The following is a 23,119-nucleotide window of genomic DNA, read 5'->3' on the forward strand; positions in this document are numbered from 1 at the left end:
ATCCTGTGTGGAATTCTCTGTGCTTCCTGCTTCCCGGCCTTAGATGACTGTTTCCTTTCCCAAGTTGGGGAAGTTTTTGGTTATTATCTCTCCAAAAATTTTCTCAGGTCCTTTCTCTCTCTTTTCCCTTTCGGGGTCCCCAATAATGCAAATATTAGTGCACTTCATATTGTCCCAAAGTTCTCTTAAACTATCCTCATTTCTATTTATTCTTTTTTTTTTTTTTTTTTTCTGTTCTGCAGTAGTGATTTCCACTAATCTATCTCCTAGGTCATTGACCCATTCTTCTGCCTCATTTAGTCTAGTTCTTGGTTCCTTCTAGTGGTAATCATTTCAGTGATTTTATTTTTCAACTCTGAGTATTCTTTATATTTTCCAACTCCTTGCTTAAAAGCTTCACTCTGTACATCTATACTCCTCTGAACATCTTGGCCATCATTACTTTAAACTCTTTCTCAGATGAACTGCCTATCTCCTCACCACTTCTTTCTTCTGGGATTTTATCTTTTGCCTTGGCCTGGGAGATATTTCTTTGCTGCTTCATATTGTCTATCTTTCTTTTTGTATTTTTTAGGTAGGTTAGTTACATTTCTCAACCTTGGAAAGCTGGCCCTCTGTAGGAGATGTCCTATGCGTCCCAGCAGTACACTCTTTTGTCACCCAAGGGCCAGGGTCCAGCTGGTCCCAGTACAGAGTCTGGCCTGTGTTTGTGGATTCCTTCCACAGGCCTTGGGATTGTTGTTTTCTCATTTCTGGTATCTGCCCCCTGGTGGATGAGGCTGGATTAGAGGCTTATGCAGGTTTCCTGGCAGGAGCCGCCGGTGCCTGCCCACTGCTGGGTGAAGCTTGGTCCTGGACCTCTGGTGGGTAGGGCTGTGTCTAGAGGCCTTTGTGGCTTAGGAAGTCTGCTGAACCTTGGTGGGCTATGTTCCCACCAAGTACGTTGTTTGCCCTGAGGCTTCCCTGCAGGTTGTTGGGTGGGGCTAGGTCTTTGTGCTAATGATCCAATCAAGATATCAGCCTCCAGGGAAGCTCATGTAGATTCACACTCCTGGATTGTCAGCTACCAGCTTTCATGCCCCCTGAGTGAGCCGTAGCCATCCCCTGTGTTCCCAGGAGACCTTCCAAATCCAGCAGGCAGGTTTGGCCCACGTTCCTATGAAATCACTGCCTCTGCCCCTGGACCTGGCGCATGCGAGATTCTGTGTACACTTCCCAAGAGAATGAAGTCTGTTTCCCCCAGTCCTGTGGATCTAAGCCCCGCTGGCCTTCAAAACCAGATGTCCTGGGGTCTCCTCCTCCTCCCACTGCCGGCATCCCAGGCTGGGGAGCCTGACATGGGGCATAGAACTCTCAGTCCTATGGGAGGGCCTCTGTGACTTAATTATTCCACTTGTGGGTTGCCCCCCTGGGGTGGGGTGGGTATGGGGCCTGATTATATCGTGAGCACACCCCTCCTACCGTCCTGCTGTGGTTCCCTCTTTGTTTTCAGTTGAAGATCTTTTTTGCTAGGTTTCAGTCTTTTTTTTCAATGGTTGTTTAGCAGTCAGTGTGGTTTCACTGTATTCGGGAGGAGAGACGAGCTCGTGGTCCAACCACTCTGCCATCTTGAACAGAAATCTCCCTTTTCATTTCTTTAGGTCATCTTTAATTTCCTTACTCAGTGCTTTGTAGTTCTCCATGTATAAATCTTTCACCTCCTTGGTTCCTCTTGTTTCTAATGTTAGGAGGAAAGCTTTCCATCTTTCACCATTAATTGTGATGTTTGTGGGGTTTTCATAAATATCCTTTATCAGATTGAGGAAGTTTCTTTCAATTCCAAGATTAATTTTTTTTAATTATGAAAGGGTGTTGATTTTGTCAAATACCTTTTCTGTGTCTATTAAGATGATCAGGATTCTCATGTATTTTGGTGGAAATATGAACTAGTTCAATCATTTTGGAAAATGGTCTGGAAGGTTCTTATAAAAGTTAAAATACATCATGTGATCTATCATTTTTACTCTTTAGGTATTTACCAAGAAAAGTGAAAATGTGTTCACAGAAAGATTTGTACAAGAATGTCCCTAGCAGCTTTGTCCATGGTGGCCCAAAGCTGGATATTGTATAAATCAGGTGTCCATCAATAGAATGATTCATAAACCAGCAGTGTTCTATCCTCAGAGTGGAATAATCATCAATAAAAATAGTGACAGACTGGGAAGGACCAAGTAGAAATTCTCTGGGGGGAAATGGTGAATGTTGTTTTGAAAAGTGACTTGTTTTACACAGATACAGGCATTTGTCAAAACTTAAGAACAAACTTTTAAGATTAAGATTATGCACTGTCTTCAAGTCTGGCTAATGGTATGCACAGTGATGTACTTAAGAGAAAGTCTTCTGAAATTTATGTCTAGAATTTATTTTGCAGTGCACCAAAAAATAAAATAGGTTGATGGTTGGGCAGATAAATAGAAAGGGAGGTATTTGTCACATAAATGTCATGTTAGAATTTGGAAATATACACATTCATTATAAATTCCTGCAACTTTGTATATTTTATAATGTTCAAAAATGACCTTTTCACAATGACAACAAAGTGCATGGAAGAGATAAAAAGTAAATTTAAAAGCTCATTCAATACAAAATAAAGAGAAAGGAATAAAGAGGATAAATAGAAAAAAGCTTCAAGTATATGAAATAAAACCAATGGAAATAGAGATAAACCAGAGATCAATGAAATACAAAATAAACAGAAAAAATTAATAAAACCTTTAAAACTACCAAAATCAATTAAGATAATAAATTACTACAGAAACTTAAAGTACTCTGAACAACTCCATGTTCTTAAATTCAACAACTAAAGTTGGCTTTTTCACAGAATTCATTTCACTTATCAAAACAGAAGATGAAAAAGAACATTTGAATTGGACTATACCAGTCAGAAATTGTTTTTAATACAAAATCTTCCCACAAATAACATTCTAGGATCAGATCCTTTTACCAGTGAAACCTACTAAAACCTTTAAGAAATAAACAACAACCTTACACGAACTCTTTTCATGATACAGATAAGGGAATATTCTCTAAATCACTTTGAGGCCAGTGTCACTTTAAAACCAAAGTTGGACACCAGGACTTACCATGCGTTGTTAAGTGAAATTAAAGACAACCTAAATAAGTAGAGAAATATATACCAGAGTTATGGATTGAAAAGCTCAGTACAGTGAAGATGTCAATACTCTTCAAATTGGTGTCTTGACTGAATAAAATCTGAACAGGCTTCTTGTGTGTGGGGGGGGGGAATTGGCAAGTCAACTCAAAGTTATATGGAAACTTCAAAAACTCAGCATTGTCAAGAGAATCTTTAAAAAAAAAAAAAAAGGTGAGGGCTTATACCACCTCTTTCAAGTTTTAATTTTAAGTTTGTTGTAATTAAGTCAGTGTGGTTTTCTTGTAAGCATAGACGTATGGATTAATGTAATGTAATACAAAGCCCAGAAATACACTCATACATGGCTAATTGATTTTGACAGTGTCACCAATGCAATTCAGGAAAAGAAAAGTCTTTTCAATAATCTGAGTCAACTGGTTATCCATTTGGGAAAAAAATAGCTTTGACCATACTTCAAACTATAAACCAAAATTAATTTGAGATACATTTTACATTTAAAATGTAAAAGCTAAAGCAACATACAATGTATAATTAAACAAAAAAGGATATTTTTGTGACATTGGAGTACTCAAGGAATTTTTTTAACAGAACACAAATGCACTAACAATAAAGAAAAGCTGGATAAATTTTACCAAGATTTAAAATTTCTGATCATGGAAATATGCTGTTAATAAAATGAAAAGGCAAGCCATTGACTAGGAGAAACTATTTGCAGTACATGTCTTTATAAGGACATGCATTCAGAGTGTATAATGCACTCTTTGAAATCAGTAAGCCAGTGAAATAGATTAAAACTTAAATACTACTTCATGAAATAAGATACCAACTGCTAATATACATCTGGAAAGGTTCTCAGTGTTATTAGGCAACAGGGAAAAGATAAAACCCCACTGAAAATGTTTCCTGCTTATAGAGTAGCAAAAACGTAAAAGACTGACAATACCAAGTGTTGATGAGCATGTAGAGCATCTGGGGCTCTCACACAGTTCTTCTGAGAATATGAAGTGTTCCCACCACTCTGAAACTTTTGGACAGTTTATTTAGTTAAACGTACGCTTTCACACTGAACCTAGTGAAGCTGTCTATAAAAAATGAAACCATGAAGAGACCATGCATCATTCATAACAGCTTCATAACAGCCTCACACTGGAAAAAACCTAAATGTCCATCAACAGAAGAATGGATCAACCAATGAATGGATAAACAAATTGTGCAGAATACTACAAAATCAAAAGCAGTGAACCCAGATAATACACCAATTTAGACGAACCTCAGAAACTTTATATTAAGCAAAGAAGCCTTACACAAAAACATACAAGCTACAACATTCTGTTTGCATAAAGCTGAAGTACAGGCTAAATAATCTGGTAATAAAAATTGTAACAGTGGTTGCCCTGGGTGGGAGATTAACTGGAAAAGTTAGCAAGGGAACTTTCTGAGGTGGTAAAAACATCTAATTATTGAGCTTGATGCTTCTTACATCAAAACTCTAACTGTATATAGTTAAATATGTTCATTTAATTGCATGTAAATTATACCTTAATTTTGAAAAAGGCAAAAGCAAGAAACAAAGGAAAATATTCATTTAAAAAATACAAAGAGATAACACTTCATACTTAGTAGATTTGCAGATATTAGACCTCACTGAGACACTCTCCTGAGAGCTGGAGCTACTACTACGGACACCTAGGGCCTGGGCCACCACAACCATCCATGCCAGTCCTTATGCTGCCTAGGTCAGTGCATGCCCGTGCCCAGACCCCACTAGCCCTGCTTGCAAGAAAGGAACAACAAAACAATCAGAAAACAGTGAACAAAATGGAAGTAAGTCCATCTCTATCAATTATTTAATGTAAATGGGTTAAATTCTCCAACCTAAATACAGAGAATGACTGAATGGATAAACAACAACAAAGCTATATGCTTCCTTTACAAAACTCACTTTCGCTTACGAGACACACGTAGGGTGAAAGTGAAAGAATATAGAGTTATTCCATGTAAATGTTAATAAAAGGGAGTGGTGTAGCCATAATTATACTGGATAAAATAGAATATGAGTCAAAAACTGTCACAAGAGACAGATGGTCATCATACTGTAAGGGGCCAATTCATCATGAAGGTATAAAAAAAATGTTAAATACATAAGCACCAAATATCTGAATATAAATTTTATCTAAATATAAAGCAAATATTAACAGAACTGGAAGGAGAGATAGGTAGCAATACAGTAATAGCAGAGGACTTCAAATATGTCACTTTCAACAATGCATAGGTCATTCAGACAGAATGAAGGAAAAAAATGGCCTTGAGCAACACTATAGACAAAATGGACCTAACATATACAGAACATCCATGCAACAACATCAGAATATACACTCTTCTCAAGCACACATGGAACATGCTCCAGGATAGATCATATGTTAGGCCACAAAGTAGATGTTAATAAATTTCAAAGGATTGATATCAATGATACGAAACTAGAAATGAATAACATGGGGTAATTGAAAAATTCACAATAGGTTAAATTTGAACAGCACACTCAAACAACCATTGGGTTAAAGAAATCAAAAGGTAAATTTTAAAGGATCTTGTATTGAATGAGAATGGAATACAACATACCAAAACTCATAGGATGCAACAAAAGCAGTTCTAAGAGGAAGGTCTACAATGATAGACACATATTAAGAAAAAAAAAAAACTACTAAAAAACACAACTTTATACCTCAAGGGACTAGAAAAATACAAACTTAAGTCCAAAGTTAGCAGAAGAGGAAATTTATAATAAAGATAGAGAAATGAAATAGATTAGAAAATAGAAAAGAACAAAATTAAAAGTTGATTTTTTTAAAAAAGATAAAAATAAACATTTAACTGAACTAACTAAAAAATAGAATAGTCAAATTATAAACAAAAGAAATTAGATACTACAGAAATACAGGTCATAAGGGATGACAATAAACAAATATATACATTCCAAAAAATTGTAATATTTTGTTGAAATGGATGATGACAAAATGAATAAATTCCTAGAAAACATACAAGCTGCTAACATGGAACATGAAAAAATAGTCCTAATAGGCCAATAAATAAGGAAATTGAATTGGTAAAAGCCCAGGACCAGATGGCTAAAGTGTTGAGTTCCATCAAACGTTTAAGGAATTAACACCAATTCTTTTCAAAGTCTCCCAAAAAACTGACGAGAAGAAACACTTCCAACATCGTGTTATGAGCCCTGCATTACCCTGATACCAAAGCCTTATAAGGACACTACAAGAAAAGAAATTTATAGGCCAATATCCCCAATGAACAAAAATGCAAAAATCTTCAATAAAATACTAGCAGAGCAGATTCAGCAGCACTAGAAGGATCATACCATGATCAAGTGGGATTCATGCTTGCAGTGGATTGATATTTGTAAATAATGTTATATACCATATTAACAGAATTAAGAATAAATTTATTATATTAACAGATGCAGATTAGGCATATAAAGAGTGTACCTCCATAAAGGTTATACGTAACAAGCCTTCAGCAAATATACCTAACTTGAAAAGCTGAAAGCGTTTACTCCAAGATGATGAACAAGATAAGATGTTCATGCTTGCCGCCTTGTTCAATACAGCACTGGAAGTCCTAGCTAGAGAAGTCAGGCAAGAAAAAGGAATAAAAGGCATTCAAATCAGAAAGGAAGAAGAAAAATTGTCTGTTTGCAGATAACATGGTCTTATATGCAGAAAAACAGGGCCCAGGGAAAGGCCAAGGCAGCACGGATCCAGGCTAAGGCCAAAGCCAAGGCAGCACGGATCAAAGCCAAGGCCAAGGCAGCGCAGGCCAGGGCCAAGGGGGCTTGCACCCAGCACAGGGGCAGAGGCAGGCCAAAAGTGTCTGTTCAGGCCAGGACTGCAAGAAGGGGCCGGAAGAGCTGCCCTGAGACTGTGGGGCAGAAGAGGAAAAGGGCTGAGGAGGCAAAGGATCTTCCTCCCCAGAAGAGAAGACGGCTTGGGCCCCGATACCCTAAGGTGTGGCGAAGACCTGGAACAGCAAAGCTACTGAAACTCCAGGCCATCAAGGTGGACAGGCATTCCTCAGACGATGAGGTGCCGCAGCAGGCTCAACGAACGGGTCCTCTGTGGGAACCTTTCCCCTGTAATACGGCTCCAAACATTGCTGCCGCACTCAGCATCCTTCATACAGCTTGTTTGTGGAAACTGAGCCTAATTACCTGCGTGGCTAGTGGCACAGTGTGCAATTCCCATGGATTCCACAACTTCAAGGAGTCCAGGTGCCTCTCCAGGACCCTTTCAGAGACTGGAGGATGTGGGGTGGGGTGGGCAGGTAGCACAATGCACTGTGACTTGTTACTCTTCAGGTTGTATGTCCACTGTTCCACCTATCATGTTTTATACCTTTCAAAAAAAAATCAACTGAAAATGGATTAAAGACTTAAATGTAAGACCTGAACTATAAAACCCCTAGAAGAAAATGGGAAAATTTATTTGATATTGGTTTTGGCTATGATTTTTTTGGTTATGATACTAAACTTTCAGACAAAGAAATCAGAAGTAAAGAAGTGACTACATTAAACTAGAAATATTCTGTACAACAAAAGAAATAATTGAAAAAGGAAAAGGCAGTCTGTGGAATGGGAAAGTATTTGCAAACAATGTATCTGATAAAGGGTTAACATCCAAAATATTATGAACTCAACTCAACAGGAAAACAAAAACAAAACACTTAATCCAGGCAAAAGACCTGAATAGACATTTCTCAAGGAAATATACAAATGGACAACAGATTTGTGAAAAGATGCTCAACATCACTCAGCAATAGGAAAACACACACACAAAACCAGGAGACATCAGCTCATAACCTGTTAGAATGACTTTTATCAAAGACAAAAGATAATGATAATGGTGGAGAAAAGATGTGGAGGAGAAAAGGCGAACTTTGTATACTATTGGTGGAAATGAAAATTAGTAAAGCCATTAGGAAAACACTATAGTTTCTTCAAAACTTTTTTTTAAAAAAAGACTACTATATGATCTGTCACTGTCACTTCTGGGTATTTATCTAAAAGCTGAAGTCAAGATCTTGAAGAGGTGTCTGCACTCCCATATTCACTGCAGCATTACTCACAATAGCCAAGATAGAAACTATCTTAAATTCTCACTCATGAGTGGATAAAGAAATGTGGTATACACATACGATGGAATATTGTGAAGCCTTAAAACACAAGGGAATCCTGCCATTTGCAGCAACTTGAATGAATGGACCTGGAGGGCATGATGCTAAGTGAAATAAGCCAGACACAGAAAGACAAATACTGCACGACCTTAAAATAGTCTAAAATAATCTAAAATAGTCAAACGCTTAAAAAACAAAGAGTTGAATGGTAGTTGCCAGGGAATAAGGGTAGTGAGAAATGAGGAGGTTGAGATGATGGTTAAGGTACCTAGTTTTATGTATGTGAGTTCTAGAGATTATACAACAGTGTTTAAGCTAAGAAGACTATATTGTACACTTCAGATTTGCAAAGAAGTAGATCTTATGATAAGTGTTCTTATCCTTAAAAAAAAAAAGTGCGGTGGAGGGAACTTTGGGAGGTGATGGATGTTTATATACCTGATGGTGGTGATAGTTTCATGGATGTATACTTATCTCCAACCTCACTACATTGTATGCATATATTTTTTTTACATGTCAAAGCTACCTAAGTTAAATGCTTTACATTTTTTAAATGTTTGCAAAAAGTGAACAATGACAAGATTTCTCATGCAGCTCCTCAACACACTCCAACTTAAACATCTCTTAATAGAAGGGCGTCAAATTTTCCATTAAAATATGTTTATTACAACCTACTCAGAGGCCTCCCACCCACAGGACTTGCTGTAAAGCAGCATTTAACAAGCCCCAGCTGAAAACGAAGTTTGGAGAGGCGCCTGCTGGTTTCACAGCACATTATTTTTATTTAAACTAATAATGTTTCCTTCAGTTAAAGCAGGGGCTATTTGAGTACTTGAACACACACATACACTTGCACCTAGCATAATTTTAATCGAATGGATTACATTTAGTCCCTGGTGTAATTAGTCCCACCCCTAATTGATTCTGAATATGTTTTCTTGTGCTCATCTTAATACACATAACTTGAGTTTTTCTGCTCTCTGGGGCAAAAGTACACACTACGTAATTTTTTTAATTTTCTGGAGCCTATTCTCAATTGAAATGATATACTGGTAGCATCTACCTTCTAAGCAGGATTTTTTAAAACTTAAAAAAATACAAAGTCACATTTCAGGCTTCTGTTTTGTTTTCACTGTGTATGAAAGAAATTTATCTTTCAGTGATATGCAACTCATACTTTGTACAGTTAATCACTTTCCCCTTCCACAATCTTGTTAATCAGCTTAGACCTTTTCTGAGCCCAGGTGTCTCTTCACTTATCCTGAAAATAGAGTTAAGAAAGTAGAGCCCAGCTCCAGAGATTCTGTTTCTCTTCCTTAAAAAGGAATATGTATGGTTTTTGCCTTAGGGTTTGCCAGCTGACAAAACTGCACCATACTTTTTATCCACATAAGAGAGGTTACTCCCTGACCAGGATTCCATGTAGTTTGTCATAACCCCTGGATTGACCTCCAATAACAGTTCACCTACAGGGATGTTCATATCATGTCATCATCCTAATTATAAACAATCTGATTTGCGGATGGAATGAAATGTGCTCCAGGAGTTGCTGAGAAGAGTTTGTATACATGTGCAAAGTAAACAGGCAAATTGAGGCTTTCTGTATTTGAAGTAGTATTTGAAATAACATATAACATGTCCATCCACAATAAGGAAGAAACCAGAGTAATGGAACATAACAGAGAACAAACTGTTTCTGAATGAGAAATCTAGGGAGGCCTGAATCAAAGTCATACTGGGAAAAGAATTATGACAGTTGCAAAGGTACCTGTTAACACCTCTACTACCACTTGAAATTCAACTGCTACTGACATCATTTTTTCAAGGTCTTAAATATTCAATAAAGAGCTGAAATAGGAAGGTATTTAAGAAATGGGTGGGCCATCTTGGGCCTTAATAAGCCTTGTTCTTCCGGGAGTTGCCCAGATGGCCAGCAGCCTCTGTGGAACCCAGGTGACTCTCCCAATATGGATTTGATCAGCACTTGTAGTGGTAATGTCCTATCAGATTCTGTGCTCTGTTCTTCCAGAATCCAGATGTCATATTTCTTTTCCTGGGTTTATGAAAGTTTAAATTACAACTGTGATTGCAAGGACAGATTGTCACCAAAGAGCTTATTTTTCAGTGATAAGATTGGTCACAAAATTGAGGGAGCCTTTGACATTGGACCCTTGGATGAAAAATTGACAGTCAAGATTCCCATCAATGGGAAAGCAAAATCTTGAAGTTGGTATTCTAGGTACAGAGCATAGTACGTGATTATCAACATTTTATTCTCAAATTTATAAAAATATAAGCTTAATTTCAATAAGCCTTTTTTTGGTATTTTCTTTTTTTTTCTTCCTAAATTCACTTATTAGTCCAAAATTAGTAGTTTTGGAAATTACATAGGATTTTTATAAATATACAACCATTTTTCCTTTTTTTTCTTAATCTTTGTTTTTCTTTTACTTGCCTTATTGTATTGACGAGGACTGCTGTTGCAATGTTGAATAAAAGGGGCAAGAACAGATATATTTCCCTTCTTCCAATCCTAAGTGAAAAGGATTTAATAGTAAATCATTAAGTATATTAGCTGTTAGATTTTCAGAGATGTCTTTTATCAAATGGTGGAATTCTCTTCTGTTTCTGGTTTGCTGAGAGTTTTTATTAAGTGTTCAATTTTGTCAGATTTTTTTCCTCTTTTGTTATTGTGGTGAAATACTGCTGGAATAAACTCCAGTTAGTCATGGTACCATTTTTTTTTTCATTCTATTTCCTGCTATTTTATTAAGTATTATTTATATTCATGAGGAATATTTATTAATCTTTTTCTTTTCTCTTATTTGTCAGATTTTTAACTGGCTTTATGCTGGCCTCATTAAAACAAGTTGGAAAGGTCTCCATTTCTTGAAAGAATTTGTGTAGACCTTAATATTTCTGATTTAAATATTTGGTAGAATTCAACAGTGAAGTAATCAAGGCTTAAAGTTTCTTTTTGGGAAAGATATGTAATTACAAACTCAATATTTTAATAAATATGGCTCTATTAGATTTTTTCTTCCTGCATCACTTTTGACAAGTTATGTTTCAAAAGGCATTTGTTCATTTCATGAGTTGTTGAGGTATTTTCTTAATTTAAACTTTGTTACATTTTCCTTTCATTGATGGCCTTTCTTTTTGCTTCCCTTTTCCTTTCCATGTACCTTTATGGACTGTTAGTGGTTGGTGTGAATACCTAGTTCATTGATAGTTACCCTTCCTAATATACATATATCACACCCTGTGTGCAATTCAGCATGGCATTAGGTATATCCATAAAGTGAAAACAGATTCACTTTAGATTAGAATAGATTGAAGGTTTCCACATAGCATAAAAAGGAGGGAACTCTAATTCGACAAGATACATGCACCCCAGTGTTCATAGCAGCACTATTTACAATAGCCAAGACATGGAAGCAACCTAAATGTCTATTGACAGATGACTGGATAAAGAAAAGGTGGTATATTTATATAATGGAATACTACTCAGCCATAAAAAAGAATAAAATAATGCCATTTGCAGCAACATGGATGGACCTGGAGAATGTCATCCTAAGTGAAGTAAGCCAGAAAGAAAAAGAAAAATACCATATGATATCACTCATGTGTGGAATCTAAAAGAAAAAAAAGGACACTATGAACTCATCTACAAAAGACACTAGAGGAATTGCATTTCCAGAGAAACTCATCAAACAGGCCCTCCAAGGGAATTTATGACAGATGTCAGCACCCTTGATGAACAAAATGGCCCAAGAGAACCTCCAGGCAGATCCTTTTAGCTATGTGGATGATTCCAGCATGAATTCCCAGGATGATTCACAGAAACCTGCTGTTCAAAATGAGGAAGCAGCCGCAGCAACAATCACTGAAGCCACCAAACCAGATCCTTTCAGCCAAGAATGTGCCAACAGCATCAAGTCCTCATTTTTTTCCCTCCCCAGTTTCAGATTTCTGTAGTTCCCTCTCACCTCAGCCTTTAGGCCCCTTCAATTGGACAGGGGACTCTGTCCTACAAGTGATGTCCAAATCCAAGATCCCCAATTGGAGAAGCTAGTGGCCTCAGTTCCTGGTTTGTACTCTGATGCCTATGACATAGCCAAAATCATGGAAATGTACAGTTCCTGATGAAGATGAGATAGCCAGCTCTTCCTTCCACTCTCTGTATCAGTCTCTCTCACCAACAAGGCCAAGTTAGAATAGAGTTCCTCTCTTAGCATCTTTTCTGGTCCAGCTGTAGGTTTATCTCCTTGGCAAACCTGGTTCAGTATGACAAGCTGGAGCCTTTGCAGCCTACAGCCTAAGAGAGCCTAGAATTCCAGAACCCCTCCAGTAGTATGGACTTTGGATTTCTCTGATCAAAGCACTAATGAACGTCAGATAGTATAGAAAAAGGATCTTGCACCTTGTACATGCCTCTTCCCTTTATTTGACTCAGTGTCGCTTTGATTTCCATGGAAATGTTATAAAAACTAGAGTTTTCTCCAAGTATAGCTCAGTATTACCCAATCAGCCTCACAACTCTCCCTGGAAAAGGTCTTTCTGGTCCCTTAGATAGCCAATGAGACACCAAAATTCCCTCTTCCCAAAACTATCCTTGACTTTTTAAAAGAAGGCTAGCAGCCTTTCAGGTTTATTCACTTTTAATGGGAGCAGGTTATAAACTCATATTTTATTTTCAACCTTTAAGTCCAGGATTTTCTAAAGGGTATTTTCAGCCAAAATTTAAGGGGAAATCACCGTCACTATTAGTTTTAATATAGTATAAGTGTTTATGTAGTAAGAAATGTAAGAACTGGCAAAGGAAGAGGTAAAACAGATTTTTGAAGATGAGATGATCATCAAGGAAAACCAGCAGTCAAACTTCTAGAATCACACAGATAAGCACATTTGCCAGCTACATGATTAGCCTATAAAACTAACAGCATTTCTCAAAACCAATACTAAAGAAACATAATAAAATAAGTACCTCTTGATGAAAAATATAAAATATCTAGGAGTTAACTAAGAAAAGTAAGACCTCTGTACAGGAAACTTCAAAACTTAAATAAAGTTTGGTTGGTCATTAAAAACAAACAAACAAACAAATAATCTTATGGTTACCAGGGAAAGGGAGTGGGAAGGGATACATTTGGGAGTTTGAGATGTACAAATGTCAGCCACTATATATAAAAATAAATTTAAAAAAGGAAGCTTCTGCTGTATAGCACAGGGAACTATGCTCAATATCTTATAGTAACCTTTAATGGAAAAAAATATGAAAACAAATATATGTATGTATATACAAGACTGGGACATTGTGCTGTACACCAGAAATTGATACATTGTAGTTGACTGTACTTCAATTAAAAAGAAAAGCATAGGCTCACAGCACAGATTTGAATACGTATCAAGTGAAGCCTTCCTAATAATTTTACCTTTTTCTCTAAAACAGGCTCATTGCCAAGAAGATTCTGATTTAGGATTGTTTTGAAGCTGAGGCAGAAGGACACTCTCCGGGCATTATTTCACAGAACTCCTACTCTGGGCGAACTAGCAGAGGGTGACTGACCAGAGGACTCAGCATTCGAAAAGAGTGACATCAGCATCCTGGTGGCATAAATCATTTCCTTTTCCTCTCCTTTTTTAAAACAAGTAATTAGACATCCATAGCCAAACCAAACTGCCTCTGCACATCGCACCAAGGGATCCTGGAGGTTTCCAGTGCACCTATGCATCCAAAAATAAACAGAACCTCAGAAAGGGCTGCAGATCCAAAGAAGCTGTCAGATCTGCCCTACTCCTGCTCATCAGGCAGTTGGGGAAAAAAGAATGTAACCTAAAAAGGAATCCCCTTTAGGCTATCGGTGGATTTCTTAGCAGAAATTCTAGGTCAGGGGAGAGTGGGATGACGTACTGAAAATGAACATTTATAGCCAAGAATACTTTATCTGGTAAAGTTATCCTTCAGCTATGAAGGAAAAATAAAGGCTTTCCCAGGCAAAAGCTGAGGGAGTTCACCAGCACTAGACCTGCCTTGCAAGAAATTCTGAAAGAAGTTCTTGAAGCTGAAAAAAATATACTAATTAATGACATGGAAACATATGAAAGTACACAACACTCTGGTAAAGGTGAACGATAGATAGAATTAGAAAACTTATTCTATCTGAAAATGGTGTCTTAAGTTAACTATAGTATAAAGGTTAAAGAAAAAAGTGTTAACAACTACAGCTACTATAATTGTTAACAAATATACAGCATAAAAAGAGGTAAATTTTGACATCAGAAGTATAAATGGGGAGGAGTAAAAGGGTGGAGACTTTATAGGCAAATGAAGATAAGTTGCTATCAGCATAAAATGGGCTGTTATCTATGTTTTATATAATCCTCATGGTAACCAAAAGCAAAAATTAAAGAACAGATTCACAAAACACAGAAAACAAGGGAGGCAGAGCATACCACCGTAGAAAACCACCAATGTACAAATGTAGGCAGAAGGAGATGGGAAAAGAAGCAAGAGAGATATGAAACAACCAGAAGATAAATAAGGTGGCAGTAGTAAGTCCTTACATATTAAAATCACTCTAAATGTAAATGGACTGAATTCAACCAAAAGGCACAGACTGACTAGACGGATGAGAAAGAAGGGAGAAACAGACAATAATACAATACTAGTAGGGGACTTCTGTAGTCCACTGTCAGCAATGGGTAGATCATCCAGACAGAAAATTAACAAGAAAACATTGGAATTGAACCACACTTTAGACATAGCAGATGTATATAGAATATTCCATCAACAGCATCAAAATACATCGTTTTCAATTGTGCATGGAACATTCTCCGAGTTGATCATGATAGGACAGGACATAAAACAAATCTTAGCAATAAGAAGATTTAAATTACACCAACTATCTTTTCTGACCACAGTGGTTTGAAGCTATAAATCAACAAGAGGAAAGCTGGAAAATCTGCAAAATATGTGGAAAGTAAACAACACCTTTCTGAACAAACTAATCAAAGAAGAAACCAAAAGGGAAATAAACTGTCTCCAAACAAATGAAAATGGAAACACACACTGAATCATAGAGGATGCTGCAAAATCAGCTCTGAAAGTTTATAGAGATAGTTAACAAATATTAAGCAATTAGATTAAAATAAACAACCTAATTTTACATCTCAAAGAATTAGAAAAAGAACAAAGTAAGCTCAAAGTTAACAGAAAGAAGGAAATAATAAAGACCAGAGCAAAAGTAAATAAAGACCAGAAGTACAATAGAAAGGATCAACAAAACTAAGAGCTGGTTTTTCAAAAAACAAAATTGACAAACATTTAGCTAGACTAAATAAGAAAAACAGAAGACTCAAGTAAATTGAATTAGAAATGAAAGAGAAGACATTACGACTGATACTGTAACAACACATAGGATAAGAGACTGTGACATATAGCATAAGAGACTGAACGATTACATGGCAACAAATTAGATAACCTCAAAGAAATGGATAAATTCCTAGAAACACAAAACCTACCAAGACTGAATCAGGAAGAAACAAACAATTTTAACAGACCAATAACAAGTAAAGAGATTGAAAGAGTGATTACAAACCCCCAACACAGAAAACCCGGAAGGATGGCTTCACTGATTAATTCTACTGAACATTTAACGAAGAATTCATACCAGTTCTTCTCAAACTCTGCCAAATAATTGAAGAGAAAGAAGTAATTCCAAACACATTCTACCAGGCCAGCATTATCCTGACACCAAAGCCAGATGAAAACAATACAGGAAAAGAAAATACAGACCAATATGCCTGATGAATATAGATGCAAAAAAAATGTTAGTAAACCAAATTTAAGAGCACATTAAAAGGATTATACACCTGACTAAGTGGGATTTATCCCTGGGATGCAAGGCTGGTTTAACATATGCAGATCAGTAAATATAATACATCACATTGGTAGAATGAAAGGTAAAAATTACATGATTGTCACAATAGATGAAGAAAAAGCATTTGACAGAATATAACATCCTTTCATGATAAAAACCTTTACAAGGTCTATGGGATGCAGCAAAACAGTTCTAAGAGGGAAGTTCACAGTGATACAGGCCTTTCTCAAGAAACAAGAAAGATCTCAAATAAATTCGGCCTAACCTACCACCTACAAGAATTAGAAAAAAAAAGAACAAAGTCAGCAGAAGGAAAGAAAAGATTGGGGGAAATAAATAAAATAGAGGACAAAAAAACAATAGAAAATATCAATAAACCCAAAAGCTGTTTTTTTTTTTTTTTTAAGATAAGTAAAATTGACAAATTTCTAGCCAGGCTCACCAAGAAGAGAGAACCCAAATAAACAAGATAATAAATGGAAGAGGAGAAAGAACAACCAATACAACAAATATTAAAAATCATCATACTATAAACAGTTACATACCAACAAATTGGACAACCTAGAAAACGTAGATAAGTTTCTAGAAACATACAGCCTGCCAAAAGTGAGTCAAGAAGAAGCAGAATTTGAACAGACCAATCACTATAAGTGAAATAGAATCTGTAATTAAAACAAAACAAAACTCCATGGAAACAAAAGTGCAGGACTGAATAGCTTCACTGGGGAATTTTACCAAATATACAAAGAAGAGCTTATACGTATCTTCCTCAGACTATGCCAAAAGATTGAAGAAGAGGGAATACTCCCAAAGTCTTCTATGAAGCCACTATCACCCTGATACTAAAACCAGACAAACTACAAAAAAATTAAAGGCCAGTATCTTTGCTAGTAATTTTGTTAAGGGTTTTTGCATCTATATATTCATCAAACAGAATGCAACAATACATAAAAAGGATTATACACCATGATCAAACTGGATTTATTCCAGGGTCACAAGGATGGTTTAACATACAGAAAAATCAATGTGAGGGGGTGGGAAGGGATAAGTCTGGAAGTCTGAGATTTGCAAGTGTTAGCCACTATATATAAAAATAGATTTTAAAAACCAAGATTTCTTCTATGTATTACAGAGAATTATATTCAATATCTTATAATAACCATTAATGAAAAAGAATATGAAAATGAATGTATGTATGGATATGCATGACTAGGACATTGTGCTGTACAACAGAAACTGACACATTGTAACTGACTACACTTCAATTAAAAAAAAAAAAAGCATTGAAAAAATACCAATGTGCTACACCACATCAACAAAAGACAAAAACCATATGATCATCTCAATAGATACAGAAAATGCTTTTGATAAAATGCAACATCCATTCATGATAAAAATGCTCTAAAAAGTGGGTATAGAGGGAACATATCTCAACATGATAAAAGCAATTTACAACAAACCCACAACCAACAAAATACTCAACAGTAAAAAGCTGGAAGCCTTTTCTCTCAATTCAGGAAGACAAGGATGCCAATTCTCACCACTTCTATTCAACATAGTATTGCAAGTCCTAGCCACAGCAATCAGACAAGAAATAAAAGATACCCAAATTGGAAGGGAAGAGCTAAAACTGTCACTATTTTCAGATGACATGGTAGTGTATAGAGAATACTTGACTCCACACAAAAACTATTAGAATAAATAAATTAAGCAAGGTAGTGGGATACAAGACTAATATACAGAAATCTGTTGCATTTCTTTACAGTAACAATGAAATATCAGAAAAAGAAAGAAAAAAAATCCCTTTTAAAATCACATCCAAAAAAGAAAAAATACCTAGGAATAAACTTAACCAAAGAGGTGAAAAGACATATACACTGACAACTATAAAACATTGATAAAGGAAATTGATGATTCATAGAAAAGGAAAGATACCCCATGCTCTTGGATTGGAAGAATTAATATTTTCAAAATGGCCATACGTAACCAAAGCAATAAATTTAATGCAATCCTTCTCAAAATACCCATGACATTTTTCATAGCACTGGAACAAATAATCCTAAAATTTATATAGAACTACAACAGACCCAGAATCGCCAAAGCAATCTTCAGGAAAAAGAACAAAGCCAGAGGCATAACCCAGCCACACTTCAGACAATACTACAAAGCTAGAGTAATCAAAACGTTGTAGTATTGGCAGAAAAACAGACATAGATCAATGGGACAGAATAGAGAGCTTAGAAATAAACCCATACACCTATGGTCAATTAATCTAGGACAAAGAAGTCAAGAATATAAATAGAGAAGAAACAGTCTTTTCAAGTGGTGGTGGGAAAGCTGGACAGCTGCATGTAAACCAGTGAAATTAGAACACTCCCTTACAGCATATAAAAGAATAATCTCAAAATCATTTTAAGACCTAAATGTAAGACATGACACCATGCAATTTCTAGAAGAGAACATAGGCAAAACATTCTCTGACGTAAATTGTACCAATATTTTCTTAGGTCTCCCAAGGTAAAATAAACAAAAGCAAAAATAAACAAATGGGACTTAAAAGCTTTTGCACAGAAAAGGAAACCATCAACAAAATGAAAATACAAGCAACAGTAATGGGAGAAGATATTTGCAAATGATGTGACTGACAAGGGGTTAATATTCCAAATAGACAATTCTTCATACAAATCAATATAAAAAATGAACTCAATCAAAAATGAGCAGAAAACCAAAATAGACATTTCTCTAAAGACATACAGGCACATGCAGAGATGCTCAATATTGCTAATTATTAGAGAAATGCAAATCAAAAACCACAATGAGATGTCACCTCATACTGGTTAGAATGGCTAACATCAAAAAGTCTACAAAGAATGAATGCTGGAGAGGGTGTGGAGAAAAGGGAACCCTCTTACACTATTGGTAGGAATGTAAATTAGTGCAGCTACCACAGAAAACAGTACAGAGGTTCCTTTAAAAACTAAAAATAGAACTACCATATGATCCAGCAATTCCACTCCTGGGTATATATCCAGAAAAAAATTGAAAACATCAATTTGAAAATATACATGCACCTAAAAGTTCAGGGCAGCACTATTTACAATAGCCAAGACATGGAAACGACCCAAGTGCCCATCAACAGATGATTTAAGAGGTGGCGCAAGCACACACAACACGCACGCACGCGCGCACACACACACACACACACACACACAGTGGACTATTACTCAGCCATAAACAAGAATAAAATATTGCCATTTGCAGCAACATGGATAGACCTAGGCAATACTATACTAAGTGAAGTAAGTCAGAGAAAGACAAATATGATACCACTTATATGTGGAATCTAAAAAATATAAATGAATCCATATACAAAACAGAAACAGACTTACAGTCATAGAAAACAAACTTGTGGTTAGCAAAGGGGGAAGGGAGGGAAGGTGAAGATAAATTAGGAGTATAGGATTAACAGACACAAACTACCATACATAAAATAGATAAGCAACAGTATTTACTGTATTAGGGAACTATATTGAATATATTGTAATAACCTACAATGGAAAATAATCTGAAAAATATATATGTATAACTGAATCACTTTGCTGTACACCTGAAACAATATTGTAAATCAACTATACTTCAACTAAAAATAATCAAAAACCCCTGAACAGATTGCATATAGAAGAAACACACCTCAGCATAATAACGGCCGTACATAAACCCTTAGCTAAGACCTTACTCAATGGTGAAAAATTAAATGATTTTCCTCTAAGATTCTTGTTAAGACTAGGATGCCCACTCTCAGCATTCTTATTCAATATAGTACTGGAAGTCCTAGCTAGAGCAATTAGGCAGGACAGAAAAATAAAACGTACCCAAATAAAAAAAAATAAATTGTCACTATTTGCAGATGATATAATTTTCTACATAGAGAATCCCAAAGACTCAACCAAAAACTGTTGGAAATAATAAAATCAGTAATGTTGAAGGATTAAAAAAATCAACATATAGAAATCACTTGCATTTCTGTACACTAATAATGAAATTATCTGAAAAATAAATAAAAGGAAACTACACCATTTCAATAGCATTAAAATCAATAAAATGCCTAAGGAAAAATTTTAGCCACTGAAGTGAAAGATCTGTACGATGAAAAGTACAAGACCGTTAAATCAAAGAGGTAGAAACAAGTGGAAAGACAGTTGATGTTCATGGATTGAATATTAAAAATATTAAATATTAAAATTTAAATTAAAATATAAAAATATAAAAAAATTAAAAGTATTCATAATACCATCTATAGATTTAGTGTAATCTCTATCAAAATTCCAAAGGCATTCTTCACAGAAGTAGAAAAAACAATCCCAAAATTTGTATAGACCCACAAAAGCCCCTGATTAGTCAAAGCAATCCTGAGAAAGAACAACAAAGTTGGAGGTTTCAAACTACACAAAGCTATAGTAGTAAAAACAGTATGGTATGAATAAACAGACACGTGGACCAGTGGAACAGAATAGAGAGCCCAGAATGAAACCCTCCATACACGGTCAATAATATTTGACAAGGGAGCCAAGAACACCTAATGGAGAAAGGATGGTCTTTTCAATCAACGGTGTTGGGAAAACTGGATAAACACATGCAGAACAATTAAACTGGACCCCTATCTTACAACACTCACAAAAATTAACTAGAAATCATAAGATTTAAACATACCTGATACCGTAAAACTCCAAGAAGAAAACAGGGTGGATGTTATTCAACATTGGTCTTGGCAGTGATTTTTTTTAATATGACACCCAGAAGCACAAACAGCAGCAGCAATATACAACCAGTGGGACTATGTCAAACTTAACGTCTGCACAGCGAAGGAAACAATTAACAAAATGAATGGTAACCTAGAGAATGGGAGAAAAGTTTTTTGCAAACCATATAACTCATATAAGGAGTTAATATCCAAAATATATAAAGAACTCGTACAATAAACAAAAAACCAACCTGATTTAAACGTAGGCAGAGGGACTAAAGAGATATTTTCCCAAAGAAAACATCCAAATGGTTAACAGGCACGCGAAAAGATGTTCAGTGTAACATCTTTTGATTTATATCAAAACCACGATAAGCTATCACCTCACCTTTTAGAATGGGTGTCATTAAGATGATAAGGGATAACAAGTGTTGGCAAGGGTGGAAAGGGAACCTGTGTACACTATTCTGGGATTGCAAGTCGGCTCAGTGACTATGGAAATCAATATGCAGGTTCCTCAAAAACTGAAAACCACATCTTGCATATGCTCTAGCAATCCCCCTTCTGGGTACATACCAAAAGGAAATGAAAACAGGATTTTGAAGAGTTATATGCACTCCTGTGTTCATTGGAGCATTATTCTCATTAGCTCAGATATAGAAACAACCTGAGTGCCCATCAGCAAATGAATGGATAAAGAGATGAGTTACACATACACGTACAATGGGATATTATTCAGCCAGGAGAAAGGTATATCCTGTCATTTGCAACAGTATGGATGGATCTTAAGGACATTAGACTAGGTGAGATAACTCAAAGACAAATACTGTGTGAAACCACTTCTACATGGAATCTAAAAAAAGCCTAACTCATAAAAACTGAGTAAAATGATTACTAGAGGAGATGGATGGGGGGTTAGAACACGTGTTTTAAGTGTTCAAACTTGCAATAAGTAGTAAATAAGTTCTAGAGGTCAAACACATAGTATAGTGAATACAGACAACAATATTCTATTGTAATCAAACATGCTAAGCAAAGAGAACTTAATATTGCATCCTCTAAAAGGGAATTATGTATCAGGATAGAAGTAGTAATTATTGCTACAACAGCAATCATATGACAATATATAAATGTATCAAATTAACATGTTGTACACCTTAAATTTACACAATATTTTATGCTAAGTATATTTCAATTAAAAGAAATTGTCATTCCAGAAACTAGAATCCAGGTACACTTGAATTTCTCTTTCATTGTGTCTCAGGGTCACTAACGACACAATGTGGGCTAGCAATTTTGACTCAGTATCTTATTTCATGTATTTTGCTAAGAAGTTTTTGCATGTTACATCATACAATGTGAAGAATTAAATAAAAAATGGTAAGTTTGTCTATATCTTCTACCAACGGAGGAAAACTTGTTTTGGGACATTCATTGATGGGGGAAGGGTCTTGGACTGGATCTTCACCTCACAGCAGAAAATTAAATGACACATGGGCACAACAGAATGTAAGCAATAGGGTCAACGTGACCGTGGTATGCTGTCACTGATCACTGTAATCACAACTACAGAATAATGAACCATATAGTATGGAGGACTCTGCATTAAAATAGTACCCATATTCCTAGCTTTTAGGCCAGAATTCCTTTTTTTTTTTTATCTTTTATTGTACTACTAAGTTTTTCAAATGGCTTTGACACAGCAAAGTTTACAGGCCAATCATTATGAATGGAATAATCAATGTTAAAAAGAAAATTTAATGTAGCTGGTGATCAAAAAGACAGCTGGGAAGAAAATAATTATTCTAGGAGACACTGTATTTGTACCACCAACAAATAAAGCAACTTACTAGAGGAAGGTCTTGAGATTAGGGTTTTTTTTTTTAAATGTTATCATTCCCAATAAATCATAGGTTACAGGGACTTCAATTGAGGGCATGCTGGGGAGAAATATTTCTTTCTCTTGATCCTCCCCTTCTGGGTATCCGAGGCAGCACATACTCAAATCCTAGTAATGAATTGGGAACACTCGGCGTTAGGTGGCCAAGTGACTGTAGACCCATTTGCATCAATGGTCAGGAAAGAAGGTCCATGAAACAATGAAGGATTAGGCTGGTTGGGCATGTTGTTTATTCCTTTATTCCTTCACCTCTGAAG

At 35.9% G+C, this 23,119-nt stretch overlaps 1 long non-coding RNA gene and 1 pseudogene across 1 annotated transcript in view; both read left to right on the plus strand.

The window, feature by feature from the left end:
* Positions 1-16,446, plus strand: part of LOC116667213 — a 49,199-nt gene extending 32,753 nt beyond the window's left edge. The window contains exon 3 of the long non-coding RNA XR_004324027.1: positions 13,791-16,446. This is a non-coding gene — a long non-coding RNA (uncharacterized LOC116667213). The remainder of the gene's footprint in view (positions 1-13,790) is intronic.
* On the plus strand, positions 11,951-12,714 carry LOC102510670 (annotated as a pseudogene).
* Positions 16,447-23,119: the final 6,673 nt, after the last annotated feature.

The sequence above is a fragment of the Camelus ferus genome, chromosome 11 (assembly GCF_009834535.1).
Source record: "Camelus ferus isolate YT-003-E chromosome 11, BCGSAC_Cfer_1.0, whole genome shotgun sequence".
In the NCBI taxonomy this organism is placed as follows: Eukaryota; Metazoa; Chordata; class Mammalia; order Artiodactyla; family Camelidae; genus Camelus; species Camelus ferus.